Here is a 15,215-nt window from a genome sequence, read left to right as displayed (position 1 = left end):
CTGGCCAATTTACACCTCCTATTTCACCAAAATGATGGCTCAATTACATACTCTTATTTTTTTGACATTTACACGTGTCCCAAACTGTTCAAATACTCTATCCTAAAATACTAATAGTGGAACTGTGAGAGTTGGAACCTTTATTTGACCCAAATGGGTATCCAAAAATGAAAACACATGAAACAGAAACTAAGTCTAAGTACATTTTTTTTGGTGACACAGGATTTTCCTTATACCTCTAGATGCTTCTGCATTAGACACCTAGGGTAGATTGAAAAGTGACCCTGTCACTTTATGAATGGTAGAGGAAATCCCAAATGGGAAACCTCAACTGCTGAAATCCAAGTTGAGTCCTCTATCGACCATCCTTTCCACTTGACCAAATACTCTTCATATTGCCTGTTTTTGGTACTCCTACCCACACGATGATCTAGAATGTCTTCTATCTTCTCCTTCTTAGAAGTAGGAATTGGACATGGCTCTAAAACCAGCTCCTCATTTGCACCATCATCATGATACTCGGTTAAGTCTGCAATGTTGAAAATAAGAGAAATGTGAATACCATCTGGTAGCTCCACCTCATATGCATTTCCTGAGTCATGTTTTTTCAAAATTTTGCAGAGGCCAAATTTCTTCATTTTTAGCTTGTTGTAAGTACCGGCTGGAAATCTTTCTTTTCTTAAGTGTACCATGACTAAATCCTCTACTTGGAATTCCTTATATCTTCTCCTTTGATCAGCCCTAGTTTTATACTCTTGATTCATCTTGGTAATGTGTGCTTGAACCTCCTCATGTAGACGCTTGATATGTTTAGAAAATTCCTCAACTTCAGCACTTTTCCTCTCCCCTTGTTCTATCTTCCTCAATTTTGGTGCAGTCCTTGGGCTACTTCCATATACAATTTGGAATGGTGATTTTCCAGTACTCCTATTTACAGAGTTATTGTAAGCAAACTCCGCTTGTGGTAGATTCAAATCCCACCCCTTGGACTTATCCCCAACTAAACATCTCAATAAATTGCCCAAACTTTTGTTTACCACTTCTGTTTGGCCGTCAGTTTGCGGGTGATGTGTGGAACTGAATTTCAAGTTTGTTCTCAACTTTTTTCACAATGTTCTCCAGAAATACCCCACAAATTTAGTATCTCTGTCAGAAACTATACTCCTTGGGAGACCATGTAGTCTCACCACCTCTCTGAAAAACAAGTCTACAATATCATGATTTTTGTGGCATGGAATGAAATGTGCCATTTTGGAGAACCTATGAACCACCACAAATATTGAGTCATTACCCCTTTGCGTCCTTGGCAATCCAAGAACAAAATCCATACTTATGTCCTCCCATGGCTTTGATGGAACAGGCAATGGCTGATATAGTCCAGTATTGTGACTAAATACCTTGGCAACTTGACAAACTTGGCAACTCTATACAAACTTCTTCACATCCTATGAAATCTGAGGCCAAAAATAATGTTCTCTAAGAATGGCAATGGTCTTATCTCGACCAAAATGTCCTGCCATCCCTCCACTATGTTTCTCCTTAATCAGGTTTTCCCTCATGGAACTCCTTGGAATGCATAATTGACTGCCCTTCAATAACATATCATCTTGAATCAAATAGTCTAACCACTTAGTTTTGTCTACAACAACATGCTCTTTACAAGCTTTCCATGCTTCAGCAAAATCAGGATCTTCAAGGTACAGATTCTTGAGTTCATCAAACTCAACTACTTCAACCTGCATTAATGTAAGCAACAACTGTCTCCTGCTTAGTGCATCTGCAACCCTATTAGATTTTTCACTTCTATGGTTCAACACAAATGTATAGCTCTACAAGAACTCTACCCACTTCATATGCCTCTAATTCAATTTACCTTGGCTATTTAGGTACTGTAATGCCTGGTGATCAGTATACAAAAAAAATTCCTTTGGCAATAAATAATGCCTTCATTTCTTTAAGGCTTGAACTATTGCAATTCAAAACTTCTCACAGCTGTTATAGTCCATTTGAACTCTTTTCTATCCCCTCTTATTGTGTCAGATAGGGGTGCACATATGCCATTGAAATTCTTAATAAACTTCTTGTAAAAACTAACTAGACCATGAAATGATCTTACCTCAGTAGCAAAACTTGGAGTAGGCCATTCCAAGATGGGTTTTACCTTCTCTGGATCCATTTTGAGACCCTCAGGTGATATAACAAACCCCAAGTAGACTAACTCCCTTTTTACAGAGATATACTTCTTCAAATTAATTAACAGTTTCTCTTCCCTCAACCTCTCAAGAACACTATGAATATGCAATAAATGTTCTTCCAAAGTCTTGCTGAAAATTAAAATATCATCTAAATAAACAATAACAAATTTTTCCTAGAACTTCTTAAGTACCTCATTCATGAGCCACATGAAGGTGCTTGGGGCGTTCGTCAATCCAAAGGGCATGACTAACCACTCATAAAGACCCTCCTTAGTCTTAAAGGCTATTTTACACTCATCTCCTTCCCAAATTCATATCTAGTGATAACCACTCTTGAGATCTATATTTGTGAAGTACTGAGCTCCACTCAAGCAGTCCATAAGATCATCCATTCTTGGCAAAGGAAACCAATACTTGATGGTTATCCTATTTATAGCTCGAGAGTCTGTACAGATCCTCCACTCTCCATCCTTCTTTGGTGTGAGTACTACAGGTACTACACATGGACTCAGGCTCTCTTGAATCAAGCCCTTCCTCAATAGCTCCTGCACCTGTCTATTTAGCTCCTCAGTTTCAATAGGAGTCATCCTGTGAGCAACCTTGTTAAGAAAACTAGCTCCTGGGATTAAATCTATCTGATGACTAATTTGTCTTACTAGTGGTAATCCTTCTGGAACATTATTAGAGATAATATCTCCAAACTCACCTAGTAAATCTGAAACTTCAAGTGGTATTTCACTACTACCTTCTTTATCTTTCCTAGGAATCAAAGCATAGCACATACGCTAATGTTTCATGCCATTTAAAAACTTCCTTCCATCAACAAGAAAAATTCTAGCACTGCTACATACCTTTTTTCCTTCATTTTTGATGGGCTTCAGTTTGTGGCGAACTCCATCCTTTGTTAGAGAGTATGTGTTTGCATGTCCATCATGTACTGCATGTCTATCCAACTGCAACAGTCTACCCAACAATAGATGGCAAACATCCATCAAAATAATATCATAGAGAACTTCATCATGGTAACTCCCAATTTTGAATTTCACTAAACATTGTTCACTTACTAGGACCTTATGATCATCTTTCACCCAAGCAATCTGATAGGGCTAGAGATGTCTCTCCCTCTTGAGCTTCAACTTAGAGACCATCTCTCCTGATACCAATTTATCAGTGCTACCACCATTAATGATCACATCACAACATTTTTCCTCATATTTGCACCTGGTATGGAATAAACTCCTCCTTTGTCCTGGTTCAATCTCACCACTTAGGCCCTTTCATTTACTAAAGTCTCTCCTCTTTTTGAATCTTCTAAATGTGATGATTGTGCATCCTCATCCACATGAACAATTCTAGCTTGACCCTCAACCCTCCTATCTGCCCTTCCTTGTCATTGAGGGCATTCAAAGGCATGATGACCTTCTTCATTACAATGAAAATAGGTACCATGGAAGCCTCCTCTTCCTTGTCCATGTCCTCTACCTCTTCCTCTCTAATTTCCAAAGTCTTGATCACGGGAGCGATTGAAACCCTCATTCCTTTGGTTCCTGCTAGTACCCACATCTTCATTTTTCTTTTGGGTTTCATTGCAGCCTCTAGATGACCTATCGCTTCCCCTTCCTCCTTGACCATGCCCTCTTTGTCTCCCTTCAAACCTTTTATTCATCTTCTCTTCGACTCGTAGGGAAAATTGGTATGCCTCTTCAATGCTGGTCATTCTCACTAGACTTAATTCCTCTTGGATGCTAGGTCGCAACCCACTGATATAACAAGAAACCTTCTCCTTATTTGCTTCTGCATGCCCTACTCTAATCAAGATTCGATAAAACTCCTCTGTATATTCTTGGACTGATCTTCCTGCTTGCTTTAACCCATGCATCTTCTTAAACAAATCAAGCTCGTAGTCCACAGGAATGAACTGCTTCTTCAATTTGTCCACCATGTGATCCCATCTTGTGATATTCTCCTTTCTTCTTCTTTTTCTTTCCAATTGAACATCTTGCCACCAAATTTTGGCATGGCCTTTGCAAACTTAACCCTATCTGGGTCCCTAATATCCTCATACTCAAAGTATTCTTCCAGTTCATTGATACAATCAATCAACTCATCTGGTTTCAAATTTCCTTAAAATACACCCACTTCAATTGTAGGTCTTTTCTCAAACTTTGTAATGGCCCTAAAAAGCCTTTCCTCTACCTAATTGAGAACTTCCCCATCAAATTCTCCTTTTGGTCCAATTTCTTCTTCTTCATTGTCATCCTCACTGTCATCACTTGCGGCAACATTTGTTCCTCTATGGAGCTCCTCTTGCAATGCTTGTACCTACCTTTGGAGGGCTCTAACCTCCTCAGGATTAATAGCTCTAGCCCTTCTACCATGCTCTCTTCATTGAGGCATCTTCTAACTTGAACCCACAACCACACAGTCCTAGTGAAAACTGCCTCATAGTTGGCGCTCTGTCTACACACTCAGGAAAACCAGCTCTGATACCACTTGATGGGAACACAACCCAAGCACAAAATGGACACAACAGGAAAAAGAAAATTGTATTAGTTGTGAAAATAATCTAGTAAATTTAGTACAGAGAAAATAGACTTCAAAATATGCCCTAAGGGCTTACAATAGCATAAATCTAGAGATAATTTCTCCTTTTAGTACCTCCTCTCAAACTCCACTCTGAACTGCCTTTTACAATGCCAAAAATCTCCTTAAATAGACCCCAGAGGGTTAAGGACTAGGAATAAATTTTAGAAAGTGCTAGTTGGCATCCAACGAACAAATAGAAGGCTCCAAAAGCTACGGTAGAAGTTGACACAAATCTAGAAGAATTCAGAAATGGTAATCAAACTTTCGGGTGGCATAACTTTTGAACCGTAGCTCCGATTGACAAACCGTTTACATTTTTGAAAAGATCTCGAAGCACTCTATAGCTATATGGACCAAATTTTCTCGTCCCCCATTTTTTAGCCCTTTTTGAGGTTATTTAATGCCCCTAACCTGACTTTGAAGCATTCCTAGGAGGTCTCCAAAACCTGAAAAACTAAGATAACTTTCAAACCATGGGGCCTTTTGACCTGATTCTATTTCTGGAATGCTTTAAATTACAATTACATTCATCTAGCCAATTACACATCCTAGTTCACCAAAATGATGGCTCAATTACATACTCCTTTTTTTTTGGCATTTAAACGTATCCCAAGGTGTTCAAATACTCTATCCTAGAATACTAATAGTGGAACTATGAGAGTTGGAACCTTTATTTGACCCAAATGGGTATCCAGAAATGAAAACACATGAAATAGAAACTAAGTCTAAGTACATTTTTTTGGGTTACATAGGATTTCCCTTATACCTCTAGATGCTCCTGCATCAGACACCCAGGGTAGATTGAAAAGTGACCTTGTCACTTTATGAATGGTAGAGGAAATCTCAAATGGGAAACCTTAGCTACTGAAATCCAAGTTGAGTCCTCTATCGGTTGTCCTTTCCACTTGACCAAATACTCTTCATACTGCCTGTTTCTAGTACTCCTACCCACATGATAATCTAGAATGTCTTCTATCTCCTCCTTCTTAGAAGCAGGAATTGGACATGGCTCTAACACCAACTCCTCATCTGCACCATCATCATGATACTCGGTTAAGTTTGCAATGTTTAAAATAGGAGAAATGTGAATACCATCTGGCAGCTCCACCTCATATGCATTTCTTGAGTCACGTTTCTTCAAAATTTTGCACAGGCCAAATTTTTCATTTTTAGCTTGTTGTAAGTATTGGCTGAAAATCTTTCTTTTCTTTTCTTAAGTGTACCATGACTAGATCCCCTACTTGGAATTCCTTGTCTTCTCCTTTGATCAGCCCTAGTTTTATACTCTTGATTCATCTTGGTAATGTGTGCTTGAACCTCCTCATGTAGATGCTTGATATGTTCAAAAAATTCCTTAGCTTCAGCACTTGTCCTCTCCCCTTGTTCTATCTTCCTCAATTCTGGTGCAGTCCTTCCATATACAATTTGGAATGGTGATTTTCCAATACTCCTATTTACAGAGTTATTTTAAGCAAACTCTGCTTGTGGTAGAATCAAATCCCACCCCTTGGGCTTATCCCTAACTAAACATCTCAGTAAATTGCCCAGACTTCTGTTTGGCCATTAGTCCGCAGGTGATGTGTGGAACTGAATTTCAAGTCTGTTCTCAACTTTTTCCACAATGTTCTATAGAAATACCCCACAAATTTAGTATCTCTATCAGAAACTATACTCTTTGGGAGAACATGTAGTCTCACCACTTCTTTGAAAAGCAAGTCTGCGATATGGACAACATCATGAGTTTTGTGGCATGGAATGAAATGTGCCATTTTGGAGAACCTATCAACCACCACAAATACTAAGTCATTACCCCTTTGTGTCATTGGCAATCCAAGAACAAAATACATACTTATGTCCTCCCATGGCTTTGATGGAACAGGAAATGGCTGATATAGTCCAGTATTGTGACTAAATCCCTTGGAAACTTGACAAACCTGGCAACTTTGTACAAACTTCTTCACATCCTGTGAAATTTGAGGCCAAAAATAATGTTCTCTAAGAATGGCAATGGTCTTATTTTGACCAAAATTTCCTACCATCCCTCCACTGTGTTTCTCCTTAATCAAATTTTCCCTCATGGAACTCCTTGGAATGCATAATTGACTACCCTTCAATAACATACCATCCTGAATCATATAGTCTAACCACTTAGTTCTATCTACAGCAATAGGCTCTTTACAAGGTTTCCATGCTTCAGAAAAATCAGGATCTTTAGGGTACAGATTCTTGAGTTCATCAAACCCAACTACTTCAACCTGCATTACTATAAGAAACAACTATCTCCTACTTAGTACATCTACAACCCTATTAGATTTTCCACTTCTATGCTTCAACACAAATGTATAGCTCTGCAAGAACTCTACCCACTTCATGTGCCTCTGATTCAATTTACCTTGGCTATTTAGGTACTGTAATGCCTGGTGATCAATATACAAAACAAATTCCTTTGGCAATAAATAATGCCTCCATTTCTTTAAGGCTTGAACTATTGGATAGAACTCTTGATTATAAACACAATACTTCTTTTTTGCATCATTCAATTTTTCACTAAAATATGCAATAGGCTTACCTTCTTGGCTTAATACAGACCCAATAGCGTTGCCACTAGCATCACAATCCACCTAAAACACCTTTCTAAAATCTGAAAGTGTCAACATTGGTTGTTCAGTCACCTTCTTCTTCAGCAATTCAAAACTTCTCGCAGCTGCTACAGTCCATTTGAACTCTTTTCTATCCCCTCTTATTGTGTCAGTTAGGGGTGGACATATGCCACTGAAATTCTTAATAAACTTTCTGTAAAAACTAACCAGACCATGAAATGATCTTACCTCAGTAGTAGACCTTGGAGTAGGCCATTCCAAGATGGCTTTTACATTCTCTAGATCCATTTTGAGACCTTCAGGTGATATAACAAACCCCAAGTAGACTAACTCCCTTTTTGCAAAGATACAGTTCTTCAAATTAATTAATAGTTTCTCTTCCCTCAACCTCTTAAGAACACTATGAATATGCAATAAATGTTCTTCCAAATTCTTGCTGGAAATTAAAATATCATCCAAATAAACAATAACAAATTTTTCCAAGAACTTCTTAAGTACCTCATTTATGAGCCACAGAAGGTGCTTGGGGCGTTCGTCAATCCAAAGGGCATGACTAACCACTCATAAAGACCCTTCTTGGTCTTAAAGACTATTTTCCACTCATCTCCTTCCTGAATTTGTATTTGGTGATAACCACTCTTGAGATCTATCTTTGTGAAGTACTGAGCTCTACTCAAGTAGTCCATAAGATCATCCATTCTTGGTAAAGGAAATCGATACTTGATGGTTATCCTATTTATAGCTCGAGAGTTCATACACATCCTCCACTCTCGATCCTTCTTTGGTGCGAGTACTATAGGTACTACACATGGACTCAGGCTCTCCCAAATCAAGCCCTTCCTCAATAGCTCCTGCACTTGTCTGTTTAGCTCCTCAGTTTCAGTAGGAGTCATCCTGTGAGCAGCCTTATTAGGCAAACTAGCTCCTGGGATTAAATCTATCTGATGATTGATTTGCCTTACTAGTGGCAATCCTTCTAGAACATTATCAGAGATAATATCTCCAAACTCACCTAGTAAATCTGAAACTTCAAGTGGTATTTCACGGTATTTCACTACTACCTTCTTTATCTTTCCTAGGAATCAAATCATAGCACATACGCTGATGTTTCATGCCATCTAAGAACTTCCTTCCATCAACAAGACAAATTTTAGCACTGATACATACCTTTTCACCTTCCTTTTTCATGGGCTTCATTTTGTGACAAACTCCATCCTTTGTTAGAGAGTATGTGTTTGCATTTCCATCATGTACTGCATGTCTATCATGTACTGCATGTCTATCAAACTGCAATGGTCTACCCAACAATAGATGGCAAACATCCATCGGAATAACATCACAGAGAACTTCATCATGGTAACTCCCAATTTTGAATTTCACTAAACATTGTTCACTTACCAGGACCTTATGATCATCTTTCAGCCAAGCAATCCGATAGGGCTGGGGATGTCTCTCCCTCTTGAGCTTCAACTTAGATACCATCTCTTTTGGTACTAAGTTATCAGTGCTACCACCATCAATGATCACATCACAAAATTTTTCCCCACATTTGCACCTGGTATGGAATAAACTCCTCATTTGTCCTAGTTCAATCTCACCACTTAGTAAGACCCTTTCATTTACTAAAGTCTCTCCTCTTTTTGCATCTTCTGAATGTAATGATATTGCATCCTTATCCACATGAGCAACCCTAGCTTGACCCTCAGCCCTCCTATCTGCCCTTCCTTGTCATTGAGGGCATTCAAAGGCACGATGACCTTCTTCATTACAATGGAAACAGGTACCACAGAAGCCTCCTCTTCCTTGTCCATGTCCTCTACCTCTTCCTCTATGATTTCTAATGTCTTGATCATGGGAGCGGTTGAAACCCTCATTCCTCTAGTTCTTGCTAGTACCCACATCTTCATTTTTCTTTTGGGTTTCATTGTAGCCTCCAAATGACCTACCACTTCCCCTTCCTCCTTGACCACACCCTCTTTGTCTCCCTTCAAACCTTTTGTTCATCTTCTCTTTGACTCGTAGGGGAAACTAGTATGCCTCTTCAACACTGGTCATTCTCACCAAACGTAATTCCTCCTGGATGCTAGGTTGCAACCCACTCATATAATGAGCAACCTTCTCCTTATTTGCTTTTTCATGCCCTACTCTAATCAAGAGTCGGTAAAAATCCTCTGTATATTCTTGGATTGATCTTCCTACTTGCTTTAACCCATTCATCTTCTTAAACAAATCAAGCTCGTAGTCCACAAGAATGAACTGCTTCTTCAATTTTTCCACCATGCAATCCCATATTGTGATCTTCTCCTTTCCTCTTCTGTTTCTTTCCAATTGAACCTCTTGCCACCAAATTTTGGCATGGCCTTTCAGTTTGGCCTTTGAAAACTTAACCCTATCTGGGTCCTTGATATCCTCATACTCAAAGTATTCTTCCAGTTCATTGATCCAATCGATCAACTTATCTGGTTTCAAATTTCCTTAAAATACACCCACTTCAATTGTAGGTCTTTTCCCAAACTTAGTAATGTCCCTAAAAAGGCTTTCCTTTGCCTGATTCAAAACTTCCCCATCAAATTCCCCTTCTGGTCCAATTTCTTCTTCTTCATCGTCATCCTCACTGTCGTCACCTGCGGCAACGTTTGTTCCTCTACGGAGCTCCTCTTGCAATGCTTGTACCTTCCTTTGGAGGGCTCTAACCTCCTCAAGATTAATAGCTCTAGGCCTTCTGCCATGCTCTCTTCATGGAGGCATCTTCTAACTTGAACCCACAACCACACAGTCCTGGTGCAAACTGCCTCATAGTCGGCGCTCTGTCTACACACTCAAGCAAACCAGCTCTGATACCACTTGATGGGGACACAACCCAAGCATAGAGTGGACACAATAGGGAAAGGAAAATTGTATTAGTTGTGAAAATAATCTAGTACATTTAGTACAGATAAAATAGACTTCAAAACATGCCCTAAGGGCTTACAATAGCATAAATCTAGAGATAATTTCTCCTTTTAGTACCTCCTCTCAAACTCCACTCCGAACTGCCTTTTACAATGACAAAAATCTCCTTAAATAGACCCCAGAGGGTTAAGGACTAGGAATAAATTCTATAAAGTGCTATTTGGCATCCACCGACCAAATATAAGGCTCTAGAAGCTGCGTTAGAAGTTGACGTAAATCCAAAAGAATCCAGAAACAGTAATCGAACTTCCAGGAGGCATAACTTTTGAAGCATAGCTCTGATTGATGAATCATTTACATTTTTGAAAAGCTCTCAAAGCGCTCTATAGGCCTATGGACCAGCTTCACTCATCCCTCATTTTTTGGCCCTTTTTGAGGTCATTTAATGCCCCTAACCTGACTTTGAAGCATTCTTAGGAGGTCTCCAAAAGCCCAAAAACTACGATAACTTTCAAACTGTGGGGCCTTTTGACCTAATTCTTTTTTTGGAATGCTCTGAATTACAATTAAATTCATTTGGCCAATTTACACCTCCTAGTTCACCAAAATGATGGCTCAATTACATACTCTTATTTTTTTTGGCATTTACACGTATCCCAAGTTGTTCAAATACTCTATCCTAGAATACTGATAGTGGAACTGTGAGAGTTGGAACCTTTATTTGACCCAAATGGGTATCCAAAAATGAAAACACATGAAACAAAAACTAAGTCTAAGTACATTTTTTTGGGTGACACAGGATTGCCCTTATACCTCTAGATGCTCCTGCATCACCTGGAAACCATATTTAATTACTCAATTTATAGGAAATCTTCTCCTTAATTTGTGTTGTGAGTGAGAGATCTCTTCATTCAAATATATGATTCTAAACTAATTTAAAAAATTATTTATGTACAAACTGACCCTCTAACTAGTGCTAAGTAGGACTTCACCCTTGTTTATATCATTTGATGGGTGCATGACCCTTTACATGTCTTAAAACAAATAAAGTGTGGGAAAATAAGAAGAAGAAAGCCATTAGATGATGTAGGAGTCTCTCAAGATGCCAAAAATAGAAGCTCAACCTTCTCTGAAGGTTTTTAGGAGTTAAACTATCGTCAAAGTGCATTTCTAATGCATGGAAAGCTCTAAATTTGGAACTAACAATTAACTATCAGTGCACCTCTGACTTCTTCAAAAAATTTCAGCACACCTTTGGAGAAGTTCAACTTTAGAGAAGTGCATCTTGCTCACCTTGCACACCTTGGGAGAAGTGCACCTTGGAAGATAGGTCCAACTAATACAAAATTTTCCCAAGTGTGAAAACTGAAATTCTAGCTTCTGGGTTTTGTTCCCCTTCATACCAAAGCTATCTCTAAATGTTTTCTCTTGAATTTCTATATGATTTCTATCACTTGGGTTGCATTTAAAAAATCCAAATCATCATACTTATCTTTTACTACTTTCTAATAGTTGCCCACTTCTATACAAATCTCTACAACATCTTCGAGTTTTACATCAAACTGTAGCAATGACTCCTCTTTCTTAAATGGTTGCTTAATATCTTCATCAGTTGAAGCTTCATCAAGTATCTTTTGAAACTATTCAACAACTATTTGTACTAGTAGGAGTTTATCTCTTGACTCATCTTCAAAAATGTAAAGGCATGCATCACTATAATATTTCTTTGCTTCCAAAATTTGCTCTTGGGTTTGATCCTCGAGCCTATGAATATCCACATGTAATATTTTCATTAATTTATTACCAAATACAATGTTCTCAATCCAATCATCTATTTGATCTAATTCATCCCTTGTATATACATTTGTCAACATACAATACCTCTAACCTTTTATTGATTGCAATGCTCAAATATCATTTCCCTAGGTATGTACCTCATCCATCAATCTAAGATCCTAATTTAAAATAGAAACCATTTTCTCCACATTATTTTGCATATGGTGCAATAACTTGAGGTTCCCCTATATTATTGACACACCCTTTTCTTCAAAACTTTCTTACCATAACTAACAAGCCTTCAAAAATGGATCCACCTATATAATTGCTTGTTCTTTATCTTTTCTCTCGAAAGCTACTTCAAGAGTGGCCTCTAGATTATTTGGGTCAATAGGATTGACTAATTCATGTAGAATTCCCCTCATTATATCATTCTACTTTCTCAACTTAATGAATATAGCCTCATCTTTGTCTAAGTGATTAAACACTTTTTTAATTCTTGTGGTGATCATTAATTTAGCTATGTCCATAGTTGGCTTTCCCAACAAGACTTTTTTAATTTGATAATAATTTGTGGTTAGATCTTCAGTATCTACTTGTAGAGGAGGAATAGAAATGTGAGTGAAAAGGTCCTAATTTTGGTCCTTCATAATGAAGGCCAATGTATGCACATCACCCTTAGGTAATTTAGGCTTCTTAAGAGCTTCACCTAATTTTCTCATTTCTTCTTCCTTAGTTCAATAGAGATGCCTTTTGTGTCTAACCATCACCTCTTTTCTCAACCATCTTGGAGTAGTTTCCATTGGAGACTTATACTTGGATGAAGAGAGGGCTTTCTTTGCTAGACCCTTTCCCTTATCACTCCTCTCCAAAGTCCTTTCCTTTTATGTGGTTTCTATATCAGGAATCCTTGTATTTGTTGAACTTACTATCCTTACCTATATATCTTGAGAATTTTTTTGGGGCTTTTCATATATTTGTCCCTACTCTAATACTTCATTGGTAGGTCATTTTTTTGGCTCTTCTTCTTTTACTGATTGCACCTATTCTTCATTGACTAGAGGGAGAGGAGTGGTTGAACCTTTATCCACTAAAGATACATCTTGAGTTGGTGATGTTGAGGAACCTAGAGGTCCTTGTGGAGAAGATGGAAATTGAATCCAATCCTCTTGTGGAGGTTGATTTGTCAATGTATCCCTCATCTTGTCACCTACTAGTTCAGTGCCTTCAAACATGAAATCAAAATCTAACATCTTCAAGACATCCTCCCCTTGGTCCTCTTGCTCATTAATCCACTATTATAACTCATCCTCTGAAGCTATGACCTAAATAGGTTGTGTATGTGTTGGAGTTTTGAAACATCATAGTTTCAAATTACCTTGATGAGAAAAAAATACATCTAGGGGCAGCTACTTCCCATCTACAACATATCCTTTCAAGCACTAGGCCAACTATAAGGCTAGACCCTTCTTCTAATTTAGGCTCTACAAAACCTAGGTGGGTGGACCTATAGATTTTTCATATGTACTAGTATTCAAAGCATAGACTAAACATAAAAAAAGAAAATAAAAACCCTTATATCTTTTGTACTTATGAAAAGATCATAGACATGAAATAGCTAATCACATGAACTAAGAAATTGATAAGCTAAGTGAGGGAATTACTTTTCAGTTCCTCCAACATTAAATGGAAAAGATATTTGATTATTGATGTTGATTTTAGTAGAACCATGACATGAACAATATAACACTTTGATACTATAGCTAATTAGTGATTTATCTATTGGGTAATCCCACAAACCCCTAACACATCCTTGAAAGTCATTAACATATCCCATACATTAGGATTTCCTAATCTATCCATTCACCTTGTGAATTAGACATCAACATCATTTTGAATCTCATACTCAACCTATCCTTTCATGAGATCTGCAATCCTATGATGATAGAACAAGCACTTACAAGACTCTTTGAGTCATAAGAAAAATAAATCAACATATACAACCTATAATAGATTGCAACTGAGTTTCATACTCTTTCTTTATAAAATACAAAAGATCACAAATAATATGAATGTTAGACAAGATATTAGAATGAAGATTAACTTGCTACTACATTTTTATTCATTTCTTTGAAACAAATAAAATAAGATGAATTAAATTAAAACATAGAAATGCCTAATAAATCAAAACTATCTATATTCTTATTATTTGTTGTTCATTACAAGAGAAATGTTGAAGAAAATGGTATCATAGAAATTAGAAATTTTATCTAGAATAGGAACCTATGGTCTCATAGTGAACAATGCCAACCTAGTATCACAACAATGATAAAAATTTCTCCAGAACTAGAACCTATGGTCTCATAGTGAAAAATGCCAACTTGGTATCAAAGAAATGAGAAATTTTCTCCAAAACTAGAACCCCTACAATTGATGAGAAAGAGAGAGATATAGGAAAGGAATGTAATCTCGAATCTAATCTAGAAGCAACGTGTGTCCACTTGAATCTTTAATCCCTATTGTTTGCAATGCATCTCTCATCTTTCTACAACCTAAAATCTTATATGGTTCTCATCATTATCTATAAAAAACTTGGAAATATCTATTCCTTAATGATGAAAACCCTTGTTTTGCAAAAATATTTGAAATGCATCTGAAATGCTAATAATACCTTCATCAAACTGACTTGGAGATGATAAAATCTGCCCCTAACTACATTCATACTACATCTGATATTCACATAGTTTACCATTTCATCAGAAATCAAATCTAAACTTCTCCAATTGAACGAGGTTGAAAAATGGATACTTGAGATAAAACCTTACATAACCTAAATATATATCTCCCTATAGAAAAATCAACTCCAAAAATGGAAAGTTCTCTCTCTCCTAGTTCTAATAGCATATAATAGTGCTATATTGGTGCATTAGAGATGCCCATAATCTCAAAATGAAAAATAGGCTCCTAGCATGGCTTTTTGGTCTGCCTTTACTTGCAAGTATTTAATTTTTAATAAATTTTAAACTATATGTTAAAACCAAAATTTATTTAAAGTCTTGTACATTCATAAATAGATATAACAAAGAATTATTATATTATGAACTTTGGTTTTTCCATCTATCTATGTATTTTAGGTCAAACTAATTTGACTTTCCTGTGACATGTG

Source organism: Cupressus sempervirens, chromosome 4 (genome assembly GCF_028749045.1).
Source record: "Cupressus sempervirens isolate cs-2001-9-10 chromosome 4, ASM2874904v1, whole genome shotgun sequence".
NCBI lineage: Eukaryota > Viridiplantae > Streptophyta > Pinopsida > Cupressales > Cupressaceae > Cupressus > Cupressus sempervirens.
The sequence above is the reverse complement of the archived record's forward strand: the minus strand, read 5'-3'. Positions refer to the sequence as shown.